We start from the raw sequence: 7,500 nt of genomic DNA, 5'->3' as shown, positions 1-7,500 counted from the left end.
TGTTTGAGTGTGAGAGAGAGAGTGTGTGAGTGTGAGGGAGCGAGAGAGTCCGTGTGTGTTTCAGTCAGTCAGTGTGTGTTAAGCTCAGGGAAGAGCTGCATCTGTTTTCTCCATCTTTTTCTCTTTTTTTGAGCCCTTTTACGGTTCATTTTTAACGTCATAATTTATTCAAATAGGAAACGCGGGAAACATTCATCGGAATAATCTCGTTTATTCTGATGTGGCAGTTAATGACGGTTGTGACGGTTACGCGGTCAACTCGCGCTCGGATCTGAATCATGTGAAATCGCCGATGCGCCGCTGACTGAAGCGAACCGAAGAGAACTGAACCGAACCGGAACCCTGGAGCGATCGAACTGCGACTCCCGCTGGACTGATCGAGCTGATCGGATGGATTGATCAGGAGCAGCTCAGGTGATTAATCCTGTTCCTTCAGACACATTCCTGCTTTAATCTGGCGCGAGATTAAAGTCAGTCAGAACGCTGACGGATACAAACAGATAAAACAATGTATGTATATATATATATATATATATATATATATATATATATATATATATATATATATATATATAAAGTTGAATGTATAAAATATATAAAATAAAGTTTAAAGTGGTTTATTGATTGCTTTGTGACTGACATGAAAATCTATGGAAGGCCATTTCTGCCACACGGATTTCCATACATTACAAAACATTACAAAAAACACCTTTAGTAAATCATAATTGACATAAAAAGTCAAAATTATGACTCACAAAATCATTTATTTTACATTAAGACACATAAAGTTACTTTTAATGGTAGTAAACCTACGTCATATTTTTTTTTGTCTTATAATTGTGACATAAAAGTCAAAGTTATAACCTGGTATGTCATAATTTCGATTGTTTTATGTCATAATCAAGTTTAACCGAAGCATGATTTTTTTTTCTTATGTAGCAGAAATACTGACTTTCATGTAAAATACATTTGACGAGCCATGGTGAAACCATATGGACTGCTTTGCTTTATTTTGTGGTATTTTTTTGTTTACTATTATAATTAATAAAATAATTGCCATAGATATAAATATAGTTAATAATCATGTAGTATCATTGTGTTTGTTCCGCATCTGACTGACGCAGTTTACCACAGTACTGATAGTGAACTACAGCATCATCCACACAAACACACACATTAAGAAAGGAAACACAGTTTGGAAAGAAACTGATGTTTGTAGAAGTGCCATAAATACCTTGGAACTTCAAAGAATCACTGGTGTATTTATTTTATTTTTATTTATTTTTTTGTAAGTGAGCGTTGAATTTATGAAATTATTAATTTATTTAAATGACAGTGTGACATGTTTAATAATATCCTAATATTTTTGGTTTGTTTATGATTACGCAACATTATCGCTGTAGATTTGGTTATTTAATATCTTTAGTGTAAATATGGTCGCCATTAATGACCTTGTTTTCATTAGTGCTGCTGAAATGAAAATTGTGTGATATTTTGAAGAATGTTTGTAATTCTGAGGCATCATTGACTTCAATAGTATTTTTATTTCTCTATACTATAGAAGTCAACGGGGTCCTTCAGAAGAACAAAGAAATGTATACGTTTGGAACAAATTAGAGAGAATAAATTGGAAGTTTTTTAAGTAGCTGTTAGAAACAAATGCATAAAAAAATCACAAGCTAGTCATTGATATTGCATAGCAGTGCTTTTATAACCGCTCTGATAATCATCATTATTACACTCGTCTTCAGTCATCGCACACTTTACAGCACTGCTAAAGTCACCATGAAACCCTTTTATTTAATTTTATTTTTTGTGAATATTGCTGTTTGTTATTAATGATCTGTCCATGGACATCATTGTTTTTTACATTCATGCACCCTTGTAATCTTTAATCAAAAACTAGTCACACACACTCCTAATCTAAAGTTGCCATTGTATATTATGAGGAATATTATTGACTCTTTAACTAATAGCTTTTGTTCCCTTGCTTTGGATGAAAGCGCGGGCTAACGCACTAATGTAAGTGTAAAACACGAGCTTCCTCTCCTCCTCGTAACAACAGCAGCTCGGCTTTATTTCTACAGCGCTCTATACACTACAGATCGTTTCAGTAGCTTATAGCACAGAAATAAACAGAATTAATGATGCAAACGTCATCAAATATGAGACAAATTCAAATGCTCTAAAATGTCAATACAGATATTATTCAGATCAATTCAATAACTGTAAATGTTGCAAAAGAAATCGATTCAGATGTAAAGCAGCTTAGTTCTAGTTTTGATTGATAATATCACTGAATATTCATTGTCGTTTAAACCCTACATATTTTAGAATAATAGCCTATCAATAACCCCTCCCGTCCAGCACCTGTCAATCAAATAGCTAACCACAACGATCCAATCACAAGCAACCGCCAGCTGCTCATCTGCATTTGTTGATGTCGTTGTTGTTTTCTGCAGTGTAAAGATGTGAAGTGTGTGTATCAGTCGACTCTAACACACATACAGGCCTCAGATCTGCTGGTTTATCTGTGATTCACACACACACACACACACGTGTGTGTCTGTACGCCTGCTTGACACTTAACACAGATTACAACAAAAATATACCAGCGAGAGTGTAGAAACTAGACGATTGACGAGTCGCCGCTTCAGGCGCTGGAATTAATCAACTTTTCTTTCTTTTTTCTTTGTTAACTCTGGTTATTATTATTACACTGCGCGTTTATTCTCTCTCCGATCTGACAGACAAACACACCTAATGAAGGCACAGATACACTTCATCTTGAGCGGTGTGTGTGTGTGTGTGTGTGTGGCTGCTATTATTGGCCGTCCTCATCATCACCTTGAGTCCTACATTAATCTGGACTCATGTTGGTCTCTGAACACATTGAGACGAGGAGAGATCGACCCTGACTGTAGACGTACTGCCTCAGATGAAGCAGATATGAGCCTCTTCCTCAGAGCTTCTGTCTCGTTTTCCCGCTAAAATATATAAACATTCTTAAATCAAGATACTTTTATTGGAGAAAAAGCAAAATGACTTTATTTCCCTGAAATATTGATCAAAATGAAGTGAGTTTATGCTTAAAACAAGAGCAAATATCCACTAATAATGTAAGAAAAATAATCTTGTTTTCCCTTTAAATTAAAGTGCTCTTATTATGCTATTTTACAACTTACTACTTTAGTTTTAGATTCTCCTACAACAGGTCAAAGGTCAAAAACTGTTTTCTCTCAGTGTCTGAAACGGTTCGTTGGGATATTCAGTCTCTCTAAGCTCCGCCTCTCTGAGAGCTGCTCTGCTGTGATTGGTCAGAAAGCAAACGCTCATTATCATATCTGAATCTCAGCTCTTGATCACAGTGATACGAACAGTAACGATGGCGTGTGTTTTACCGTATCAATCTCAGAAAACAGCGTCTTCTCGACACGAACGACACGAACCAAACTCTTCCAGTTTCAGATACACTACAGTGTTTGAGGGCGGAGCTTAGAGACTCTGTTCAGCCAATCAGGACCAGAGGCGGGGATTATGCAAATTAGTTACACGTGAGACTGGATTTACTGACTCGTTTCAGCAGTTTCTTCTTTCTTTAGGAGACAATAACTCTATTTGTGGAGTAACTTTACAGAGCTTTTACATTCACAAACAGCTCTACTACACACTGCATGAACATAATTTAACTTTATTTATTTTTGTTATTTGTGCTGGAAAACAAGGCAGAAGCAGTGAGCAACAACATCATTTCTGCAGTGATCTGATTGACCAGTCATTGCCTAATGGTAACAGAGTTGGACTGGTGACCCAAAGGTTGCTGGTTCGATTCCAGTACCGGCAGGAATATGACTGAGGTGTCCTTGAGCAAGGCACCTAACCCCCAATCGCTCCCCGGGCGCCACTCAAGGCTGTCCGCTGCTCCGGGTGTGTGTATCCACGTTTGCAGTGTGTTCACTACTCACTACTCTGCTCCTAATGTGTGTGCACTTACTTGGATGGGTTAAATGCAGAGGTCAAATTCCAAGTATGGGTTACCATAGGCCATCACGTGTCACTTTCACTCACTTTCACTTTCACTCACTTGAATGGCTATTCAAATGGCTATTTTGAAGTTGTTTCAGATGCAGTTTGAGGTTAATTGTTTAACCTCATAATCAGACATCACTTCCTGTCCCGTTTGCGTCCAATCAGAGCGCGCGCACGACAGGTCTAAAAATAGCCAGCGTTTCTGACGCCTTTCATCACACTTTTGTCAGAAAACAAGTTCATGCTGATCTGAGAGACTGAGATTGATGAGGAATGATGGAAACTATAGAATAACGTAATGAAATTAATCATTTTGCTTCTTCTCGAGTAAATTAATCTTGATTTAAGAATGTTTAGATATTTGTGTTGGAAAACGAGACAGAAACACTGAGGAAGAACACAATTTGGAATTTGAGCAATCAGGGTCAGTTTTCTATGCAAATCTGCTCTGAAGAAGGAAGGCCGGTTGATGGAAAGGTCATGTTGGGGTCAAAGGTCGATGAGCCGTCAGGAAGCGTTGAACAGTGTTCCCACGGGTCCTTTAAAATTTATGAATTTGAAAAAAAATAATATTGTGTGGCGTATCTGTGGAATTTTTTGTAAATTCAAGAAAGTGCTTGAATTTATTTTGTGCGAGAAGTTTTCTGGAAAAAATTCCATATTATTCCCTCCGCTCTGCTAATGTGTTATATCGCACACTAGCTTGCTTGATTTACGCTAGTTACGCGCATTTACGCGTTACGTGAAGTGTTTTTCACGTGAGGTACTTTGTGTTGTACGTTGCCATGACGTTCACGCACGCACGACACTACTACGATGGAACCTCAACGTTTGTTGTTGGAAAAATTTAGTCCTTGAATTTGCGGGTATTGGATCTGGAAAGTCCTTGAATTGGAAGTTAACCGAGGTGTGGGAATACTGTTCTAAAACACATACGCGAGTTATTCTGAGTGCATTTGAACAGACGTGTGTGTGATTATAATTACCGCCGAGTTGAGCTTCATCTCTCAGAGCTGTAATGAAAACGCAAAGCATGCTGGGATGTGTCCCTAACGGCCAGACGCACTGCTGACGAGACAGAACCAGCAGCAGAGAGAGTGTGTGTCGGCAGAGAGTGTGTCGGCAGAGACTGTGTGTCGACAGAGAGTGTGTGTCGGCCGAGAGTGTGTGTCGGCCGAGAGTGTGTGTCGGCCGAGAGTGTGTGTCGGCAGAGACTGTGTGTCGGCAGAGAGTGTGTGTTGGCAGAGAGTGTGTGTCGGCAGAGAGTGTGTGTCGGCAGAGACTGTGTGTCGGCAGAGAGTGTGTCGGCAGAGAGAGTGTGTCGACAGAGAATGTGTCGGCAGAGAGTGTGTCGGCAGAGACTGTGTGTCGGCAGAGACTGTGTGTCGACAGAGAATGTGTCGGCAGAGAGTGTGTCGGCAGAGAGTGTGTGTCGGCAGAGACTGTGTGTCGACAGAGAATGTGTCGGCAGAGAGTGTGTCGGCAGAGAGTGTGTGTCGGCAGAGACTGTGTGTGTCGGCAGAGAGTGTGTGTCGGCAGAGAGTGTGTGTCGGCCGAGAGTGTGTGTCGGCCGAGAGTGTGTGTCGGCAGAGACTGTGTGTCGGCAGAGAGTGTGTGTCGGCAGAGAGTGTGTGTCGGAAAAGGGTGTGTGTCGGAAAAGGGTGTGTGTCGGCAGAGAGTGTGTGTCGGCAGAGAGTGAGTGTCGGCAGAGAGTGTGTGTTGGAACAGAGTGTGTGTCGGCAGAGAGTGTGTGTCGGCAGAGAGTGTGTGTCGGCAGAGGGTGTGTGTCGGCAGAGAGTGTGTGTCGGCCGAGAGTGTGTGTCGGCCGAGAGTGTGTGTCGGCAGAGAGTGTGTGTCGGAAAAGAGTGTGTGGTGGCAGAGAGTGTGTGTCGGCAGAGAGTGTGTGTCGGAAAAGAGTGTGTGTCGGAAAAGAGTGTGTGTCGGCAGAGAGTGTGTGTCGGCAGAGAGTGTGTGTCGGCAGAGAGTGTGTGTCGTAAAAGAGTGTGTGTCGGAAAAGAGTGTGTCTCGGCAGAGAGTGTGTGTCGGAAAAGAGTGTGTGTCGGCAGAGAGTGTGTGTCGGAAAAGAGTGTGTGTCGGCAGAGAGTGTGTGTCGGCAGAGAGTGTGTGTCGGAAAAGAGTGTGTGTCGGAAAAGAGTGTGTGTTGGCAGAGAGTGTGTGTCGGCAGAGAGTGTGTGTCGGAAAAGAGTGTGTGTCAGCAGAGAATGTGTTTCGGAAAAGAGTGTGTGTCGGCAGAGAGTGTGTGTCGGCAGAGAGTGTGTGTCGGCAGAGATTGTGTGTCGGCAGAGAGTGTGTGTCGGAAAAGAGTGTGTGTCGGAAGAGAGTGTGTGTCGGCAGAGAGTGTGTGTCGGAAAAGAGTGTGTGTCGGCAGAGAGTGTGTGTCGGCAGAGAGTGTGTGTCGGCAGAGAGTGTGTGTCGGAAAAGAGTGTGTGTCGGAAAAGAGTGTGTCTCGGCAGAGAGTGTGTGTCGGAAAAGAGTGTGTGTCGGCAGAGAGTGTGTGTCGGCAGAGAGTGTGTGTCGGAAAAGAGTGTGTGTCGGCAGAGAGTGTGTGTCGGCAGAGAGTGTGTGTCGGAAAAGAGTGTGTGTCAGCATAGAATGTGTTTCGGAAAAGAGTGTGTGTCGGCAGAGAGTGTGTGTCCGAAAAGAGTGTGTGTCGGAAAAGAGTGTGTGTCGGCAGAGAGTGTGTGTCGGCAGAGAGTGTGTGTCGGCAGAGAGTGTGTGTCGGCAGAGAGTGTGTATCGGCAGAGAGTGTGTGTCGGCAGAGAGTGTGTGTCGGAAGAGAGTGTGTGTCGGAAGAGAGTGTGTGTCGGAAAAGAGTGTGTGTCGGAAAAGAGTGTGTGTCGGAAAAGAGTGTGTGTCGGAAAAGAGTGTGTGTCGGCAGAGAGTGTGTTTCGGCAGAGAGTGTGTGTCGGCAGAGAGTGTGTGTCGGCAGAGAGTGTGTATCGGCAGAGAGTGTGTGTCGGAAAAGGGTGTGTGTCGGCAGAGAGTGTGTGTCGGCAGAGAGTGTGTGTCGGCAGAGAGTGTGTGTCGGCAGAGAGTGTGTTGTCGGCAGAGAGTGTGTGTCGGAAAAGAGTGTGTGTCGAAAAAGAGTGTGTGTCCGAAAACAGTGTGTGTCGGCAGAGAGTGTGTGTCGGAAAAGAGTGTGTGTCGGAAAAGAGTGTGTGTCGGAAAAGAGTGTGTGTCGGAAAAGAGTGTGTGTCGGCAGAGAGTGAGTGTCGGAAAAGTGTGTGTGACGGCAGAGAGTGTGTGTCGGCAGAGAGTGTGTGTCCGAAAAGAGTGTGTGTCCGAAAAGAGTGTGTGTCGGCAGAGAGTGTGTGTCGGCAGAGAGTGTGTGTCGGCAGAGAATGTTTGTCGCAAAAGGGTGTGTGTCGGCAGAGAGTGTGTGTCGGCAGAGAGTGTGTGTCGGCAGAGAGTGTGTGTCGGCAGAGAGTGTGTGTCGGCAGAGAGTGTGTG

The 7,500-nt window shown here is 43.2% G+C and overlaps 1 protein-coding gene across 1 annotated transcript in view; it reads left to right on the top strand.

The window, feature by feature from the left end:
• The first annotated feature begins 51 nt into the window (after positions 1-51).
• The window catches only part of LOC143706039 (chemokine-like protein TAFA-2), a 40,596-nt gene continuing 33,147 nt past the window's right edge, over positions 52-7,500 (top strand). The window contains exon 1 of the mRNA XM_077197582.1: positions 52-414. The gene's annotated coding sequence lies outside the window, so the exon portion shown is untranslated. The remainder of the gene's footprint in view (positions 415-7,500) is intronic.

Source organism: Siphateles boraxobius, unplaced genomic scaffold, assembly GCF_051911475.1.
Source record: "Siphateles boraxobius isolate OS27281-9 unplaced genomic scaffold, OSU_SipBor_1 4, whole genome shotgun sequence".
In the NCBI taxonomy this organism is placed as follows: domain Eukaryota; kingdom Metazoa; phylum Chordata; class Actinopteri; order Cypriniformes; family Leuciscidae; genus Siphateles; species Siphateles boraxobius.
The sequence above is the reverse complement of the archived record's forward strand: the minus strand, read 5'-3'. Positions and strand labels throughout refer to the sequence as shown.